Source organism: Thermobia domestica, chromosome 3, assembly GCF_964235325.1.
Source record: "Thermobia domestica chromosome 3, izTheDome1.hap1.1, whole genome shotgun sequence".
Classification (NCBI taxonomy): Eukaryota; Metazoa; Arthropoda; class Insecta; order Zygentoma; family Lepismatidae; genus Thermobia; species Thermobia domestica.
The window spans coordinates 276,449,141-276,469,498 of NC_137456.1; the positions used below are offsets into that span (position 1 = coordinate 276,449,141).

Here is a 20,358-nt window from a genome sequence, read left to right on the forward strand (position 1 = left end):
GTTTAGCGTCAGGCAAAACATTCCCACCCCTTCTTGTTATGTTTTGAGTTCAGTGAAGGGCAAGGTCAGAGCTCAATTTACCGCATAATGACTGCAATCCTCTATAGTGAAAGTGGAGCCGCTAAGCAACACAAACTGTAAATAGCTATTGCATCCTTTGTAACATTTTTCACGGACACACTTCTTCAACGTTTGGCTTTATTCCAATTATCGTTTAACGAAAGTCAATAATTATTAAAGAATTGCAATTGATCGACCCCAGCCCGGCCCGATCTAAAGAGAAATCAGCGTCGGCCAGCCCAAGCCCGGCCCGGCCCAAAGAAATAACAGTATCGGCCCGCCCAAGCCCGGCCCGGCCCAAAGAAATAGCAGAGTCGGCCCGCCCAAGCCCGGCCCGCGGGCCGGGCCGGGCTTCGGGCCAGGCCCGGCCCGTGCAAGTCTCTACAACCTTGTTGCACAAATTTGTTCATTGAACCCTGAAATAATGCAGAGAAGACTCCCAAGGGCAACCAAGTGAAGCTTTCACTCAATAGTCAACAAAGTGTTTTGTGGATATAATTTTATCACCAAACTTGTTTTGACCACAGAAATCACGTGGACGACGCAATATGTAATGACGTAAATAGTGCCCTTAGTTCTTGCTGTCTTTCACTAAAAACAGGTGAAGAAAGATATTAGTTTAAGGAAGTGTTTTCAAAAAATAATAGGTATTCTTCTAACAGGTGACCTACAGCAAATGGGTCAGGAACCATGACCAAAATCAAAGAAACGAGTAATATACCCGTATTGAACTCCACGAAAAGCTCCAGTACATAAATGAACAAAGAAATTATACATAGTTACTTTTCAAGATCTACCGAATATGATTATGATTATTTACCGCCGCATGGTGACCTACTCCAGATGAATTTCGAGCAAACACGGCATATTCAATAGGAATGTTGGTAAAGTTATACAACATAACCAGAAGAATGTAAGTACTGATGTGGCCAAGAAAAGGACCTATCCACTGGTGTTATTATATTTTTTTAGCAACTGGTTCCGTATATATACTATCTCCCTCTCTCTCTATTTTATGTATAAAATAGAGAAAGAGAGAGATAGTAGATGGATAGGTAGATGCATAGATACAACTCTCTTAGGAAACAAACCATACAAGGTAGCCAAAAGCAAATTTTTTACTGGATACAATAAGTGACAAGTAGCGACCTATAATACAGGTGACGTGACGAAATTAGGTAGCAGTGCGAATATCTTGGAAATGAATTATCCAAGATAGATGGTCAGGGCCAAACCTAAGAGATGCAAGGGGTCATGCCCCCCCCCCTCATCAGCTAATGATGTAGCCTATTTTAAACGAGTAAAAAATTAAACGAAAATAGTTCTTCATTGAAACTTTATTCAGTGGAAGTTTATAATAAGAAACAGAAATGAACGGGACCGGGTATTTTTCTCTTTCTTATTTTTCTTGACTAATTCACTTTACACAAGTTAGATAACAACATTGTGTTGCTAACAGCTTTTTTTCTTTTTTGACATTTGGATTTAACCAAACATTCTGGACAGCGTTTCAATATTCGTGCTACTTTTTTTAAAAGCACGAAAGCATTTTATATGAAAGCAAACACCAAAAAAGAAATGGTATTAACGCTGAATGTTCTAATTATAAACGAAATACTAGTTGTTTGCCCTCTTTTTCTTGCAATACATTCGCCACAGAGCTACACCGATGAATAGCATAAGAAATTAACACATTCTATTTTTCTGTCTACCTGTCTCAGGCAGTGGCGTAAATAAGGGCCCTGCAGACCCCGCATTGCGGGGAGTCCAAGCCATCAAGGGGCCCCCAAATCGTGAAGTAGGATGTAGAGAACAGACCCACTCCACGCTGTCTGCGGGGAGGCCCCCAAGCCTTTAATTACGCCACTGGTCTCAGGCTAATAGACGGCATTCCTAATTTCCCGAGAGTCTTTTCTTTTGAAATTTTAATTCCTTTATATTTTATTTTATAGGTATCTATGGGCATTACCGGCATCTACGGCCTTAAGCCTGCAGGCCAGTAGTCAGGATTATTTCATTGGGAGGGTACAGCCTTTTAATGGGAGGTCCTACTAAAACCTTATACATATATTAAAACATGTTGAATAATTTATGTTGATTTGTCTCGGGGTGCCCGGCCCGGCTCCCGTAGCTGCGGACTTGTATGCATGAGGGATGACGTCCCTCGCCATGCCCACTAGGGATGCGCACGAGACGAGTTGAGACAGGATATTCCTGTCCTGACAAAATTCGAGTCGAGACACGGCTCTTCCAATAGTGAAATATACATTTTTCGAGTCGAGATCACTTTTACAGTATATTTTCGAGACGAGACAGCCACAAATCTTGTCTCGTGCGCATCCTTAATGCCCACTATTATGGGAAGGGGGAAAGATGAAGGCTGCTATGACATAAGTAATGAGGCCCCTCCTGCTAGTCTTCCCTAAAATACCACTACAATTTGTAATTCACAAAGGACAGCTGGTTATATAAAGAGTCTCATTACATTGATAGCTTGGGTCTCATCAAACTTCAATCTTGCTCTGTGTATAGAGCATGGTGAATCAGGGTCGGATTTAGGGGGGCTGCACCGGTGCACGTGCACCTCCCCTTCGTTGTAAATATGCACTATCTTAAATTAGGAGCTAGCACTGAAAATAGTAATACTTTCCGGAAACCTTCTGCCGTCATCATGTTTCCGTTTGTGGCTTAAAAGAAAGTTTTTTTTTTTTTCCCAAAAGCAATAGTTTAAGTCATTTTCTGAAGGTCGAAGAAAAAGGATATAAATAGGATTTGTCAAGTAGGGAAGAAACCAGAAGCCAAGAAGTGAGAACAATTTTTCCTTCACATCACTTGTGAGCCTCTTTAAAATCCCCCTCCCCCCGTTCTATCTATCAGGTGTAAAGAATATTGTCACATGTCACTTTGAAGAGTTTCAATGAGACTGGTTATTTCGGCAGTTATGGTTCACACACACCCTTCAGAAAATCCTGGATCCGACCCTATGGTGAATCCAAGATAAATTCTCATCACTTCAGTAGCGACTAAAAAATTATTTGCGCTTAAATTTTTCGTCAAATGTGGCAAGTGGATTAAGTTTTTTAACTTCATATTAATTTTGGATTCACGCTAGGCAATAAAACCCATATTCTCCATAAAGCAAATGAATGTACCCCTTCTACTGAAAATAAATAAATAAAATGTTAGCATTCAGATTTTAAAGAGAGAATATTCGCGGAAATGCTATTGGTCACAACAAGCAAACAAGTGGAAAGACATGTTTGATTGAACAGTGATCGCAAATTAAGAAGAAATCATAAACTCCAGTGTATCAATAGAAAGAAGGGGTGCCTACTGCTTATTCTCCCTTCGTCCATGATGCACTGCCTAATTTCACCTAACATGTAGAACCACCACCAAAAAAAAAAAAAAAAAAAAAAAAAAAAAAAAAACTGTTTTTGAACTTACTCAGCTGACCTCCAATTCCTTAGACCTTGATTAAGAGTATTATTCATGTAGAGTCGATGACAAAAGTCCTTTTCCGTTTGGTAAAATTTATTTTGCGAATAACAATGGTAGGGCTGGAATGTACACTCATGTCCAAAATGATTGTCGCATATCTATAACTGTCTTCTTGTAAGAAAATAATTTGATAACAATTTTGCAGGATACTTTTAATACTGATACTATGTGTATAATCGGGAAATGTATATTTGTGATAAATTTCATAGGAAAAAGAATTATAAATACGAAAATTAGAATGAGTAAAACAAAATGTTGCTAAATGGACAAGAAAGTTTTATTTTCGTTGTATTGTTCTTATTTATTGCTCTTTTGACATGAAATTTTCCACATACATGTCTCTGTCGATTATACACATACTAACATTATAAGAAATACCGGGCGAATTCGTTATCGAATTATATTTCTACAACAACATATTTATAGACATACGACAGTAATTTTGGACATGAGTGTACATCGGTAGTATGGCTGCAGCGTAGAGAAAATTACATTCTTTTAAATTTATTGAAAACTGTACTCAAATTCTTCTTCCATTCTGAAGTTATTTACGAAACTAGCTGCATCTAACAGAAAGAACATTTGTCGCTAACTGTACACAGTATACCTTCTTTTACTTTTTTCCCCTAGGTAATTGGTTGGTTAGTTTGGAATTCAACGTCCCCGTTCAGTGCACAAAGGATATAAGTCCACTTTTTGGTCATTTTGGATATATTTAAGATCTCAAACTGAAGCTCGCCTTTACAGGTCAGGATAGAACAAAGAAAAATTGAAGAGGTCGATAATTTCAAGTATCTGGGAATATTTTGACGAAAGACGCTTACTGCACCAAAGAGATCAGGTTAAGAACTGCCATAACCAAAGAAGCATTCAACAAGAAAAGATCACATTAACTTGCAGGCTTATTATTGTACTAAAGAAGAACTGGTTCAAGTGCTATATATAGTCTAGAATATTGGACTATATGGTTCAGAGACTTGGAGATTAGGAAAGTTAGAGAAGAAATATTTAGAAAACTTTGAAATGTAGCGTTGGAGGAAGATGGAGAAGATGAAACGGACACAGAGAGTAACAAACGAAGATGTTTTAAAACGGATAGGAGAGAAGAGGACACTTCTAGCCAGCATTTTTCGTGGGAAGGGCAATTGAATTTAACACATATTGCAAAGAAATTGTCTTTTTCATGGAAGGAAAGTAAGGCATAAAGAACACAATTGATCGATGAATTTGAAGAATAGAACAGAAATATTGGGAGTTGAAATAGGAAGTTGAAAATTGAGAAACATAGGCCGAAACCTTAAATTAAAAAAAAAAAAATGTCCCAGGATCTGCCAAAGCCAGAATATTTAATAATAATACCTGAAGGTCCTTTCAGGGATTAAAAGTTTTATGTCTTAATGTTGTAAATCAGGGGTGCTATGATGCAAACTGCGTCATTGAAATATTTGGGGGGTTAAAAATCTATATAAATATGTTTGAGGGGGTGTAAAAATTAATCGAAAAGATTTTTTTCATGGAAGAACACCTACGGATAGACAATTGGGGGGTGCGTCATGGACATAAGGGGGGCACCCCACTGTATAAATAACTATTATTGAAAAACACTGAATTTTTCATATATATATATATATATATATATATATATATATATATATATATATATATATATATATATATATATATATATACATAATGCGTCTTTCTCTCACAACTTTGGCAACTGGACATGAATCCCCTGTGCGCTAAACGCCCTATATGAAATGTAATATTGCCCACGAGACGAGACGAGATGAGAAATAAGATTTCCTTGTCTCGTCTCCTAAATTTTGTAGGAATTTCATCTTTCCTCGATTCACAGAGAATTAGTTCTTGTCTCGTCTCGATTCTCAAAGAAAGCTTTCCTTACGTACAAAACTTTATTCCCTGATTGTTTTGTTTTCTTAACCCTTAGACTTAACATATATGCAAAATGAATACATAGTGAATTATGCAGTTCGAAACAGCATAAGATCAGGACACCAATGCAGACATCATGTTGTATTGAATAGCTCTCCGGTGTGTGTATTTTTCTCCAGCATGAAAGCAGTGTTGCCAGTCATGTGTTTTTACAACATTTTTTCGTAAAAATAGGTGAATTTTCTCTACTTTTGGCAACACTGCTTTCCTGATAGATCTCATATGAAATGAAATGAAATCTTTGAGTTTTACGTCCCTCAGGCTAAAGGAGACGGTGATGATGAGTAATGAATGAAATGGTGGAATAAAGAAAGTAGGAGGAAACGGGAGAACCCCAAGAAAACCCACACACACGGTGTTTGTCCACCACAAAGTTCACTTGGCGGGGGCTGGGATCGAACCCGGGATCCCAAGCACCAGAGGTGAACGCTCTACCACTAAGCCATCGCGGCCCCATAGATCTCATATGAGTCCCAGTGTTACGGAATATGAAAGCGTGGCCTTTGACAAATCCAACGAGGTATAAATCATCACCCTGCTACAATATCTCGAGTTGCACATAAGCATTCAATGCAACATAATTTCTCTGCAAAAATAACTATTTTCTCTATATACGAGGGTTTCACGCATTATTTTTTCTTAGTACTTGCTCCCTACAATTTTGCGGTACTTGCAGGATATATTGACAATAGTCCAGCGCACATTTTCCAGTATTTTTCTCCAGCATGAAAGCAGTATTGTCAGCCATTGTTTTTTTTTACAATATTTTTTCGTAAAAATAGGTGAATTTTCCCTACTTTTGGCAACACTGCTTTTCTGAGGGACCTCATATGAGTTCCAGTGTTACGGAATATGAAATCGTGGTCTTTGACAAATCCAACGAGGTATAAATCATCACACTGCTACCATTATGGACCAAGTTACACTTATTTAAGCAAAACTACCCAATTTTCACCAAAAAAACCCTATTAATTCTAAGGATTAATTTAATCTAGAATTGATCACAATCCTCCCACATGACGAGAAGTCCACGAAGCTTGTGATATAACAACATTTAAACCATATTTGTTAAAGGAGTAGGCCTATCTTGTGTAATCCTTGCTTCTCGTTAAACGTTGATAGATGCTCTTCATTGTTCTTACAATCACTTCATTAATACCTAAGTATATAATGTTCATACTAATGGTAAGAACAATGACACATTAGAACAGTGCTTCAGATTTAAGACTTGGGGTGAACTATTGTTGCCCATGAGGTTGGTGAAAATTCTCACTAATGGTAAAAACAATGACACATTAGAACAGTGCTTCAGATTTAAGACTTGGGGTGGACTATTGTTGCCCATGAGATTGGTGAAAATTCTCACTAATGGTAAGAACAATGACACATTAGAACAGTGCTTCAGATTTAAGACTTGGGGTGGACTATTGTTGCCCATGAGGTTGGTGAAAATTCTCACTAATGGTAAGAACAATGACACATTAGAACAGTGCTTCAGATTTAAGACTTGGGGTGGACTATTGTTGCCCATGAGGTTGGTGAAAATTCTCACTAATGGTAAGAACAATGACACATTAGAACAGTGCTTCAGATTTAAGACTTGGGGTGGACTATTGTTGCCCATGAGGTTGGTGAAAATTCTCACTAATGGTAAGAACAATGACACATTAGAACAGTGCTTCAGTTTTAAGACTTGGGGTGGACTATTGTTGCCCATGAGGTTGGTGAAAATTCTCACTAATGGTAAGAACAATGACACATTAGAACAGTGCTTCAGATTTAAGACTTGGGGTGGACTATTGTTGCCCATGAGGTTGGTGAAAATTCTCACTAATGGTAAGAACAATGACACATTAGAACAGTGCTTCAGATTTAAGACTTGGGGTGAACTATTGTTGCCCATGAAGTTGGTGAAAATTCTCACTAATGGTAAGAACAATGACACATTAGAACAGTGCTTCAGATTTAAGACTTGGGGTGGACTATTGTTGCCCATGAGGTTGGTGAAAATTCTCACTAATGGTAAGAACAATGACACATTAGAACAGTGCTTCAGATTTAAGACTTGGGGGGTGGACTATTGTTGCCCATGAGGTTGCTGAAAATTCTCACTAATGGTAAGAACAATGACACATTAGAACAGTGCTTCAGTTTTACGACTTGGGGTGGACTATTGTTGCCCATGAGGTTGGTGAAAATTCTCACTAATGGTAAGAACAATGATACATTAGAACAGTGCTTCAGATTTAAGACTTGGGGTGAACTATTGTTGCCCATGAGGTTGGTGAAAATTCTCACTAAAGGTAAGAACAATGACACATTAGAACAGTGCTTCAGATTTAAGACTTGGGGGGTGGACTATTGTTGCCCATGAGGTTGGTGAAAATTCTTGTCTCGTCTCTAATCTGAAACCGATACAAGATGATCAATTTTTTCGCCTCGTGGACAACACTATAATGCGTAATCTACCGCTCAGCGGGAGATTTGAACCACATGAGTTCCAGCAGGAACTGTCCTGGCTCTCCCGCGAAGAAGGCACGTTTGCCAACAATGTTAGAACCATTTTTCTCTCCTGTATGTAAAATGTAAATGGTGGGGAGATCATACTAAATTTATGAAAATCCCGTGTAGAAAGCCAGAAATAGCAATGATAGTAGTAATGTAGAGACCACGCATCATCCAGTTGAAAGCTATCTGAAGGACCACCACCGTGTGTAAATCATTACTTAAGAACATTACACACAAAAGAAAAGTAGGTTGTAACAGGTGGTACACATGAGAATTCGAAACGAGATACGAAATATGACAATTCTGTGGACCTCTCGTGACGCGGAAGAATTCTGATGTTTCTTGATCACCGGTTTTCAGTCTTTTTCTTTGGCGTGCCACCTAAACATATTAATTATTCAAACCACTATAAGTTGTACGTTCCTTCAACAGTGGTTAGCGTACCACCAGTGGTACGCGTATTACAGGTTGAAAACCCCTGTTCTAGTTACAAAAGGAGACGAGAAGAGACATGACAAGTCTTTTTACAAAATTTTACAACACAATAACAGAACACCTTATTTCTCCCTCCGTTTCGCCATATGAGAAGGGAGTGCACCCACATCTACTTGAGTTCCCTATTGATGTCACTTACGCATAGACCTAATGCAATATCACTTTGCAGAGAGTAGTGATGAGCGCAAGAGTCTTGGTCTTGCAGTTTTTGCAAGAGTCTTGCATGCAAGACCAAGACCAAGACCAAGACCAAGACCAGGAATCCCGATGCAAGACCAAGACCAAGACCAAGACCAAGACCAGGAATCCCGATGCAAGACCAAGACCAAAACCATACCAGCAAGACCAAGACCAAGACCAAGACCATACCTGCAAGACCAAGACCAAGACCAAGACTCTTGCGCAAGAGTCTTGCACAAGTATGGTACTACTTGATTTTTTATAGAATGTAAAAAGGAAGGGGAAAAATCATTACATCTTTCACGTGAACTTCTTGGCTCCAGTAAAAATACCGCCGGAGTGAATTTGTTCCCAGTAGTTTATGCAATCCATGTGAGTCGATCTGCTCCTGTAACATATAGCTACAGTATGTCGTTTTTTGAATCGGTTGTTCACGAGACGACCGACAGCATAATTCTATGAATTGTTACAAGCTATAATAACTTCAGTGTCTGATTTACTTTGGTCATCATTTGATCATTCACGACGGCCCATGATTGGATTTTGGGAAATCATACGAAGAATAGTTGTGTCCATAAGAAGTGAATAAGCAAAAATAAACTAGAGCATGTTATGGACACGGTAGCTCAGTGGCAGAGCGTGCACCTCTGGTACATGGGGCCCTGGTTCGATCGCAGCTTGCGCTATGTGAGCTTCTTTGGTGAACAAACACCCTGTGCGTGGGTTTTCCCGTTTCCTCGTACTTTCTTCATTCCACCATTTCTCATCATCACTGTTTCCTTTAGCCTCAGTGTAATAATCGTGGGACGTTAAAGTAGATATTTCATTTCATTTCAAAACATATTAATGGTGTTCTTCCTTCCAAAACTAAAGAAATGTAGTATTGAACATCGGCAATTCCGTACACCATACATGCCGACTACATGAGTATGGCCTTGGCTCTGAGGTTCAAGCATCCGTTGGAAATGTTTAATGTGTACTTATAAAATTAATATTGAAATAACATTTTCATGACATTGACAAAAACTTAGCGCATGTGACCGCAAGTTTGATTTCATAGGTGGATGCTTATACGTTGAATAATTGTTTATCAATATAACTTATAGCCTCCTTAGGTATACGGCATATCTAGGATTTAACGATATAACATTATACAGCAATAAATAATCTATATTTACAACTAAGAGTGATTTCGTACTTATTTCAAATAACTTGAAGTTTGATGCCGTTATTATGTATTTCTAATGTAGGTCAAAAGTATTTACATAAATTGAGTTTACACAAAAGATCAAATTATTCTAAGATAGTGGGGCCGCGGTGGCTCAGTAGTAGAGCGTTCAGCTCGGGTGTTTGGGGTCCCGCGTTCGATCCCAGCCCCTGCCAAGTGAACTTTGTGGTGGACAAACGTGGGTTTGGGTGTGTGTGTGTGGGTTTCCTCGGGGTTCTCCCGTTTCCTCCCACTTTCTTCTTTCCACCATTTTAATTCATTTTTCATTATCACCGTCTCCTTTAGCCTAGCTGGCATAATCGTGGGATGTAAAGCTCACAAATTTAATTTCATTTCATATTCGAAAATATTAAGAGGTTTAATTATTATTATTATTTTATTTTTTTCTCTCTATTTTGGTCAATATTGCAAAACATATCATCATCGTCATAATAATAGCTATTCTGCCATTATTGACAGGTCACTTGCTGCAGCTGAGAAGGTTCGATGATGTGGTCCTCAGCTAGTCTCTTCGTCTTAACGTAGCAATTTTCTGTCTTAATATCTTTCTTCAACTACAATCTCCTTCGCCCCCTCCCTCTAGCATGTCCCTCATAATACAGTTCCTCCTCAGCCAATGTCCTCTAAAATTCTTCTTTTCTCCCCTACTGCTACTATTTCTAAAACCTTCGCATTCGTTTTCCGTTCAACCCAGCTGATTCTCTCCTTTTTACTCCATGCCCACATTTCGAAAGTCTAACTGTTTCATCGTTTTTGCGTAATGTCCTTGTTTCTGCCCCATACAGTACATATTAGAATCAGTAAAAAAAAAATCAATATTTAATTGGGAGTTTGTTTAATACAAAGATGAGCTAATCGTGGTTGGAAAGAAAAAATTCTGACGCCTTTAGAGTGTAAAAATAATTTTGCAATTTATGGTATTTCAGTAATCTGTGCCGTCTTGGTTTTCTTTCGTGCGTCTCACTGTCAGGGCTAGCCTCCCCAGTTTGGGAACCAGTGGAGTATTGTATCTGTTAAAATATAAAAATATTACGAAATGTTGTGATTTATCTTCTAAGTAGTGAAGCGTGATCACCCATTGACAAAAAAAAAGTAAAGGTCATCGCCTATGTTATACAGTATCATCACACTTACACGAAGGTAAAATATATTACATTTAGAAACATACATTGTATTTCCCTCACTATTGACGCAATGTAGGATTTATTATCCCTTATATCCAGAGTAAAATTTACTTATGAAAATCATAGATTTCTTAAAAGCAAAACTTGCAAGACTCTTGCAAGCAAGACCAAGACTGGATGTGCAAGACCAAGACCAAGACCAAGACTAGGTGTGCAAGACCAAGACCAAGACCAAGACCAAGACTAGGTGTGCAAGACCAAGACCAAGACCGCATGTGCAAGACCAAGACCAAGACCAAGACCACTCGGGTCTTGGTCTTGGTCTTGCATTTGCTCATCACTAGCAGAGAGCAAACCCTCTACTGCCACAGAAAACTTTTCTCCAAGATAGTCGTATACAGGATTTCCGTCAGGATTTCAAAATCGGGGGGGGGGGGGCTTCAAAAATTTAAGGGGAGTGCGGGTGCTCGACTTTTAGAAAAATTGTATTATTATTATTTTTACCTTTTTCGTATTATCCTAAAATTCTGCAATAACTCAAAAACTGATATCAACCTTCAACCTTTCCACTGCAATCCTAACTTCAACAAAGTAAAAAATGTTGAATTTACCTTATTTTCGTTTTTGTTGTTGTAGTTTTGTTTTTTCTACTTTGCGTGAATACCTATTACAATTAAGGTAAGTTATAATATTAACGATTTTTTTTTTTAATTCACTTGCCTGATGCCGAACGAAAGTCCGTCGTAGTTTTCTTGATTAATGTATGTATGGAGAAATAAACGTCGGAAGTTCACCTAAATTTATCATTTCTATTATTGTTCTTAGACATCTATTTGCACTGCCTAAAATGGAAAAATCTTCATGTTTCACGACTGAGATCAGTTAGTGGTTACGTTTGATTAGATGAACTCAATCTGATATCTCAAGTGCTAAAACAACATGGTATACTAGAACATTTATTGCTTAATTGCAGATATTGTACATTTATCACAATATTGTTGGGAACTTTAATTCGTTTAGATTTATAGTCAACTTAAATGTAATTTTGTACTTACTAATGTGACTCATATATCCACGAATGTGTTAAAAGCCTTGATGATTATGCATATTTTGACAAACTCTCCTCTGAACCGTCATTAGGGTTCTTCACATTTTCACACATTGTAACACCACTTAATAACCTAAACGTGCCTTATGCGGGTTCGTTTAATAATCAGATTAAATTCTATATATTGGAAATATATTTACAAGCATCTTGTGAACCGCTGCACAGTCTTACAAAGATTGAAAATCACTATTGCAAGTTCCTTAATGTTCTTTGAAACGCAAATTCAATTATTTTGATTCACTCATGATGCAACTGAACTGATGCCACTCGTCTAGGACTAATAACCACGCAACTTTTTTTTTTTTTTCGTAAATTGGAAAAATTCCCTGTTCAGGCTCGGATCTAAACAAGAAGATTAGGGGGATGTTACAGAAAGTTTGGAGGGGTGACACTTTCCCATTGGAGCGTTTGGCGGAATCCCTGGACGTATACGAGGATCGTGGTACATACATATGAGAGAACATCACAGATAACCTAAAATTCTGGAGTATATATTTTAAGTATTTATGAAAGATAATTAACTAAAAGATGGTGATCATCTAGAAGTCCATTATTTGATGTCCAGTGGCGTATTTACGATTTTGTTTCGGGGAGGGCTTTGCTAACTTTGGGGGGGGGGCTTTGCCTGAAAATGTGAACATTCTACAAGATATTTCATATACTTTACTATAATAAGTAAGATTTCGGGGGGCTTAAGCCCGGAAGCCCCCCCTAAATACGCCACTGCTGATGTCATTATTGACTTGCTGTAAACGAAAATTCGATGCATTCACATTTTTAAAATAATTTTTACGAGCGGAAACGAATGAGTCTTACAAATGATGGGGGAGAAAAGAACAATTTTTGGCTATTATTAAATATATGAACCATTCTCTATATTTTTTCATTAACACAGTTCACTACTTGTTTTCAGATGCTGCGTTAACATCGAAAAATATTCAGTATCCAATTCACCTGGAATTGAACTCAGGACCATGAATGTCAATATAATTATTGTGTGTCCAATGAATTACACCGAAGTTCTATTTACAAAATAATGTGAAAACTATTGAAAAAAGAAAAGGATTGATTTGTAACATGCCTAAGAGATGTATAACGTAAACAACTAAACTGGCAAATAAAACTGCCAGTTAGAAACACAGTTCCGATGTACTGGACACATAATTTTAATTTATCCACAACGTAAGAGTTGCCAGGTTACTAGACTCGCAACTTTTCGAAAATCGGGGAAAACGTCCAATTCCAGGAGGCACCAACAGAAAAAGATAATTCTACATGAATTGCAATGAATTTTACACGAACAATTAAAAAAATAAAGGATACAAAATAACGACTATTGACCTTGATGCTGCTGAAATATAAATTATATTTAAAAATGCTGATAAATTATTTTCCAGCTCCTGACGAATAACGTTGCTCAAAAGATCTTTTTTTTTAAGAAAATATATATCGAAAAACTTCCCTTAAAAAATACTTAACAAAATCATCGTAATGTTTCAGCAGTTTAGTAAGAACCTTCAAATAAAAAAATATAATGACTTTTTCTTACCTGTATTCAGTGTCCTCTGGAAAAACAAATACTGAAAACGTATTTCCGAAAAGACTATTGTTGTCCAGGAAGTATGGTAAATTCACAAAACTTCTTTTCTGATATGGACACTATTTCGTTAACTGGAAGTAAATGTGGAAATAGAAAACAACAGCAATAGTCCAGCACCATCAACCATGCATGAACTTCTGCGCTTCGTTGTGACACTGTCCGCAGTGGCATCAGTTACGAAATCTCTCCACAACATCCTTGCGCCGTGGGGGTCAACACAAAACTTGCCGCTCCCAGAGGCCAACGCTTTGGCGTCAAAATGAAAGGGGAGTGGAAAAACAGAACAACTGCTGACCTCTACAGACAGGAGTCTCCCAGCGCGATGCACTGCTGGGGATCTCACTCGGCGGGGAGGACAGACAGAGCAGACCTCCCGCGGCGTCGCACACATACACCGGTTGCAGCGTTGCTAGGTAATAAAAAATTAACCGAGAACTCCCACGAGTTTCGCCTTTCTTTTACCCCCGGGAACAGCATTTCCCTGTTGAACATTTGAAGGCTTTTTAGGTCATGAAGCAACACAGGATTTACAATTACAGTATTACCAGAAGATGAAGAGAACCAATTGAAAGTTTATAAACGTTGCATTTAAATAAAATTAAGCAATGGAATTAACAGGAAATGTTAATAAAGTTTTATGTCTGATCTAGTCCTGTCAGAACAGGAAGGGCCACGCCACGACACTACCAATTCTGAAGAACCATAGACAATCATCTGGTTCCAGGAAACATTATAGAAAGCAATATCACGAGAACTACGTTTGTTTCAGCAGGTTTACGTGGCCACAGAAATATTAGATGAAATAGAACATTCATTAGATTAGCATGTTGTGTAAAATATCCATATACAGGGGCTATTCTCGATTGCTTTTGGTGTGCAGTGATATGTTACCCTTTCGATTCCCGATGACATCCTATTTCCCAACAAAGCACAGAACACACCTTCGAGAGAAGTAATCCAAATGAATTTCTACTACAGTTGTTCAAAGTAAAGGTTTTATGCATTATGTCTAGTAATACATGACATATGATTTAAAATGAATCAAAAGACGGTCATCATTATATTTCTTAATACAAACTACTTAATACAGTATAAATGTTTTGTTTAATTGATTAGCGCACCTAAGCTTCAACGTCCCTTTGTTGAGAATCCGTGTTCTTGACACTACAGAAGGTCGGAACGCCTTAGATTGGAATTGGTGTTATTAATTGACCTGTTCAAGAAGTAATTATTCATTAATTAATAACTATTTAGTTCTTATATACGAAGTACCCCTAAATTTAGTTCTCATCCTCTTCACTCCAATTCCCTGATTTCAAGTTTTCTATTTACCATTTAGAAGAACAAGAAAAGAACAGACCACACCATTTCTGTTCTGCTGTTTATAAGCTAGAACTTGCCTTTAGACAGAAATCAAGATAGGACATAAATACTATTTCTATATAGTTTTCTTTTTTAAATTTTATCTAAATCAGCCAAATCATTAGATATAAAATAGGCCTATAGGCTCTTTTTTTTTAACAAATGTAGAGCGATGTTCAAACTCGCGAATCCGGCTCGTAATTAAATGCTGGCACGTGTGCCCACAAGCATTATGCTGGAGTCAACCAATGCAGTGTGTTCAATGCTCTCCCACCGGGAATCATTATCTACAGGAGGGACATTTCTTGTAATATTAAAAAACTGGTGGGCAATTTCTCTCATTATTGAGATCTACTATCATATGAGTACATTTGTTTTCCCTTTCTAAGAGATTTTGATTAAATTATTTAATTTATTTTTTTTTAGTTTTAGCCAATAAAAGTTCTTAACTTTTTCATCTTTCCTTTATACAGGTTAACCCCCTAAAAGTGCCCGAGTCCAGGGAGGGCACAGGCCTCTAGCTTGTCCCTTGTATTTATGCCAAGCAACACTCTAAAAGATCCAATGCGTAACGTTAAATTTTATATTATCTTCCATCATGCAACACTAGTTGTAGGCCTAGCCTTAGTCAATGATTTAAATAATAAAAAGTGGTGGATTGACAACTAGGACTGACAAACTTACACATATAGCCAAGCTGATAACTTCCAGTTCGAGAGAGGGGAGGCACGTTGTTAAAAGAAAGACCAGTAGGCCTACCTAACATTTTAAATATAGAAGGAAATGTAATGTTGAACAGACGCATGACTGATCTAGAAGGTAAAAACGGGGAAGGGGGCTGGATTAGAATCCAGGCTATGATAGGTATATCGTTAACTTACAATTTTACGTAGACCCTACAGAACTTTCCAGCTTAACTCTCTCCCTATGGGTAATATGGCTAAGTTGGACGTTGACATTCTGAACCTCAAGTATTGTTTTGGCCACTGTATACCAGAAAAGCTGCACTGAAACTATAACTAATGTTTCAAAAATCTTCAACAAGGAATAACAGACAACGCTTACTATGAATTTTCTAAAATATATAAATAATAGCGTCAATTATTTTTGTTACTCAAAACACTAGTGGGGCCTAGTGCCCCCAGCCCCGCGCTGGGTCCGCTACTAGAATAGAGAAAAGTTATAAACGTTGCAAGGGCAAGAATTCACGAAAATCTAATATTATAAATATAGAAGGAATAACAAGTTGAGCAGGAAAACTTAAAAATGTTATTGAGTATCACGCTCCGCTGATATCTAATATTTTAAATACGGAAATGAATAACTATTTACGTAGTGATATAAAATATCGTATGCAATTTTCTGTGAATCAAAGTTTTCGAAGAGACTATAATAATTTTGCCCATATTTCACAAATAAAATATTTCAGAAATAAGTTATTACTAATAACTGAATAATATGTCATGACTATTTAGCAATTTTAAAAACAGGAGCGACAAAGTTTATTGTGGTGTGGCTGTTATCTTTTCATTTGAGTTTATTCCAGCGAATGATCACATCGGAAAAAAATAAATAAAATGTAACGGCTACAAAGTAAGCGCTAAACTTACCTACTTACTACTTCCTGTTCACATTACGTGAATGCAATAGGTAAGTTTTCTTCCTTTAATTTGTAACAATAAAATATTAATTTTCACCGATGTGACTTTAACTCAAGAGACTGCACAGATTTATCCCTTTCCTATCAATTGAAGATATTTATTATTATTATTATTATTATTATTATTATTATTATTATTATTATTATTATTATTATTATTATTACATTCGAGCGGCGATAAGAGAGAAGAAAGTCTGGTGATCTTGAAAAAGAAAGAAAGAAAAAAATTCATATGTGTAGTGTTGCCACGAGACGAGACTTCAGGTTGTCTTGTCTCGTCTCGAAAATATGTGCTCGTCTCGTCTCGTCACGAATGGTTCTATCTCGTTTCCTCACGAGATACGATAAATGTCTCGTCTCGTGGCAACACTAGACTGGTTGAGGCCCACAAAAAAGAGCTGTTATACAAAGTGCTTAAAATTAAAACTTTTAACCAAGTTTGGTTTGGTTAACAGACCATAACACACAACACGACTACAATCTTCCAATAACGACTGCTTAGTTTCGACTGAACCAGTAATGAATTACTACGATAGGAATATTTGTCAATACTGTCTGTACAGTCGAGAAGCAAACCTTCCCAACTTATTCTGAAATCCTTTTTTCAGAACCTGTGGCGCCATTTCAACAATAAGGGGGGCTATGTGACTTTCCGATTTAAAAAATGGCTTAGGTTCGAATAACATAAAATAATAATAATAATAAAAAATATTGTCAAACCAGCATCCTTTAAAAACTCAGTACCGAAAAGGGCTGACCGAGAAAGATCACGAACAATGGTTAGTTACTGATAAAACTGCCATTAAAAGAATTTATAGTTCTATAACTGGACTATTATAACACATATCCCTACCATTCACTAGCGCAAATTCCGGTGGGATGAGGGGGACATGTCCCATCTATCTTGGAACTGGGGGCTGTCCCCCAACAATTCGATTTGATTTTTTTTTTTTTTTTTTTTTTTTTTGAGGGAAAGAAATGTGATAGTTTGTGTCCGACTGTCATAAAGAAAAGTGAGATGAAATTGGATGTCCGTTGGTTATTTTCATTTTTAAAATAAATTATATTCTTTAATATTTCAAACTGAACTTGCTCTGGTGCATTTAGTAGTCATATTCATCTGTATTAATTCCACTCCCGTTACTTGAGCGCAAATTGTGATAAGTTGCAGCCCTTACCTCATGCTGAAAAATTGACATAGCCTACACATATTGTAAACCTCATGTTCATGCCCTAATTTTTTCGAGAACTTCTGATTATCATTGTTCAGTATTGGAGGGTGCTTCCTCTTTTCCTTGTGAAAAATACCAGTAAAAAGACATGTGTATTTATCATATCTATTGTGTAAGAGCCAAAGCAGTTAAAATCTCATTTCCACCCCATATATTTCTGAAAATAAAGTACAACAAAAATGAAGGTGTGCGACTGTTAGTGACTTAACCTGATGTGAAATCTTATCTCCTCCTCTTGGCTAGGCCCTAGCACATGACCAGTATATACCCTATGTCAGTATAACCCATCTTTTTAGTAAATGCGCATTTTATCTATTTCTAGTATCAACCTAGGTATCTACTCATGTTTCGTAAGCAAAGAAAAAAATTCAAAGAAGAAGTTATTATTTATATTATTATAAAACAAGTGTCCTAAAATTTTAATAGATAGATTATTGTGCATTCCTAAGTAGAAACACTTCAATTATAAATATGCATGTTTTCAGAATTCAGAATATGTTCATGACACTGATTTGTGATACTGTTATGTACCACTACTTCATCTATACCTCATGATATTTAATATGCAGCAGATTCACCTCAGAAGTCAGATTCATCTTCCATAATAATGAGTCTCATCTCCCCCCCCCCAGAATAAGCCTGAAATCTGCCCGCCTCCCAAAATTGAAGACAACTCTGCTCCTCTGATCCTCCACAGCATAGTTTTCCAAGTTCATAAATATTTTGAACATCGCTTAAAAATAAAGATAATAGAAACGGTCTTACCCTTCCCCCTTCCAATGTTGAAGACAGATTAGCGCCGATGCTACCAGGAATGAAATCTTCTGAAACACTGATCTCGATGAATGCTTTAATATTGTACTTGAATCTGGAGCACCATAAACAAAATAATTAAACTTGAATCGATTGAAAAATGGAAGTGAAAGGTGTTTGTAAGAATCATTTAAAAAAAATAAATAACTTTAGATATGCCCTGTTCTTTGTAGGATAGTTCTCATTTGAAGCAATAAATGCTGGTATACATTTCGAAGGCAAATAATTTATTCCGAGTTAATAATTTTTTAAACAAATTCAAAAGCTGTGTTTGCATTTTCGAGATAAGACGAGACATTTCACGAGACGTCTCATCTCGTCTCGGAAGCGAGGCGAGACAAGTTGTCTGTCCTCTGTCTTGTCTCGTTTACGTTAAGTCAGTTTCGACCGTATTTTTCAGTAGCGCATGTGAAATGACGCCACAGTAGTTGATGGGCTATCCAATATTTAGCAACTGAAGACATTTTGTAGAGCCTAGACGTTCATCCAATTAGGAAGATATTTGAACTCATTGGATAATTGATTGAGATGAGAATATCACCACCGAGGCTATTTGCTTCCATCACGATTAGTACCCGACGATATGTAAAACAAGTTTATTCCTTGTGTTCACTGTCTTTGATTATAATGTTTGTTCTCCAAAGTTATGAGAAGTCGTCGCAGGTAATGCTAACAATCAGGGGCGGATCCAGGAGAAACTTTCTTATTTAATATATATAAATAAAACCCATCCCAAAGTTTGGAGCCCTTAAAAGTAGCAGTATGACAACCCACCGCCCCCCCCCCAGAAGTCGGTCCTGGATCCGCCCCTGCTAACAATAACAATAATTTTAGAATACTTGAAAACTTCTGATGGCATGAATCCATCAACAGCTGAGAGAGACCTAGATAACATGTGTTGCATTGTTAGTCGTTCAAGAAGCCGACACTGATAACATTTACTTATCATCTGTAAACAGCACATTGTAGTTGTGTTGTCTTTGTGTGAAGGAGATTACCGTTTAACGATAGCCTAATATCTCGAACTGAGATCATTGTTTTTTTTCTACTTGTATGTACTCTTCCAATCTCATATTGATAATGGATGAAGTACCAGTACTGGTTTTGTCTGGTTACTTCTGGATTTGTACGTTACATACTGTCAGGTGTCTTGCAACAGCGGGAAGGGGCGAGGAAAGGGTAACTGTCAACAAGACGAACAGTAATCTTGTGCGACAGGTTATGTGAGTTGAGATCTGGGCTGGACTTTATTCATTTTTAACTTCTGTAAATTTGTATGGCATAACAACCTACTTCTCCATTGTGCAGGAAGGAAAAATAGAAAGTATGTGGAAAATAAGGCAGATGATTCCATTGCAAGGACCTTTAACTAGTTGAAGAAGATTTTTTTCTTTAGAAATAAAATAAATTCTACCGGTGCCTGATCGGCAACCGTTCATACATTCCGTAGCCGGTAAGCCGTTATAAGATACACGATCGCTTTGAGAAATTGCCTTCTATATATTCTATATTACCACATCTTTAAGAAGTT

At 37.2% G+C, this 20,358-nt stretch overlaps 1 protein-coding gene across 1 annotated transcript in view; it reads right to left on the reverse strand.

Moving 5' to 3' along the window:
• Positions 1–14,060, reverse strand: part of LOC145681077 (uncharacterized) — a 40,463-nt gene extending 26,403 nt beyond the window's left edge. Inside the window, exon 1 of the mRNA XM_081752436.1 lies at positions 13,710–14,060. The gene's annotated coding sequence lies outside the window, so the exon portion shown is untranslated. The remainder of the gene's footprint in view (positions 1–13,709) is intronic.
• Between the last annotated feature and the right edge of the window lie 6,298 nt (positions 14,061–20,358).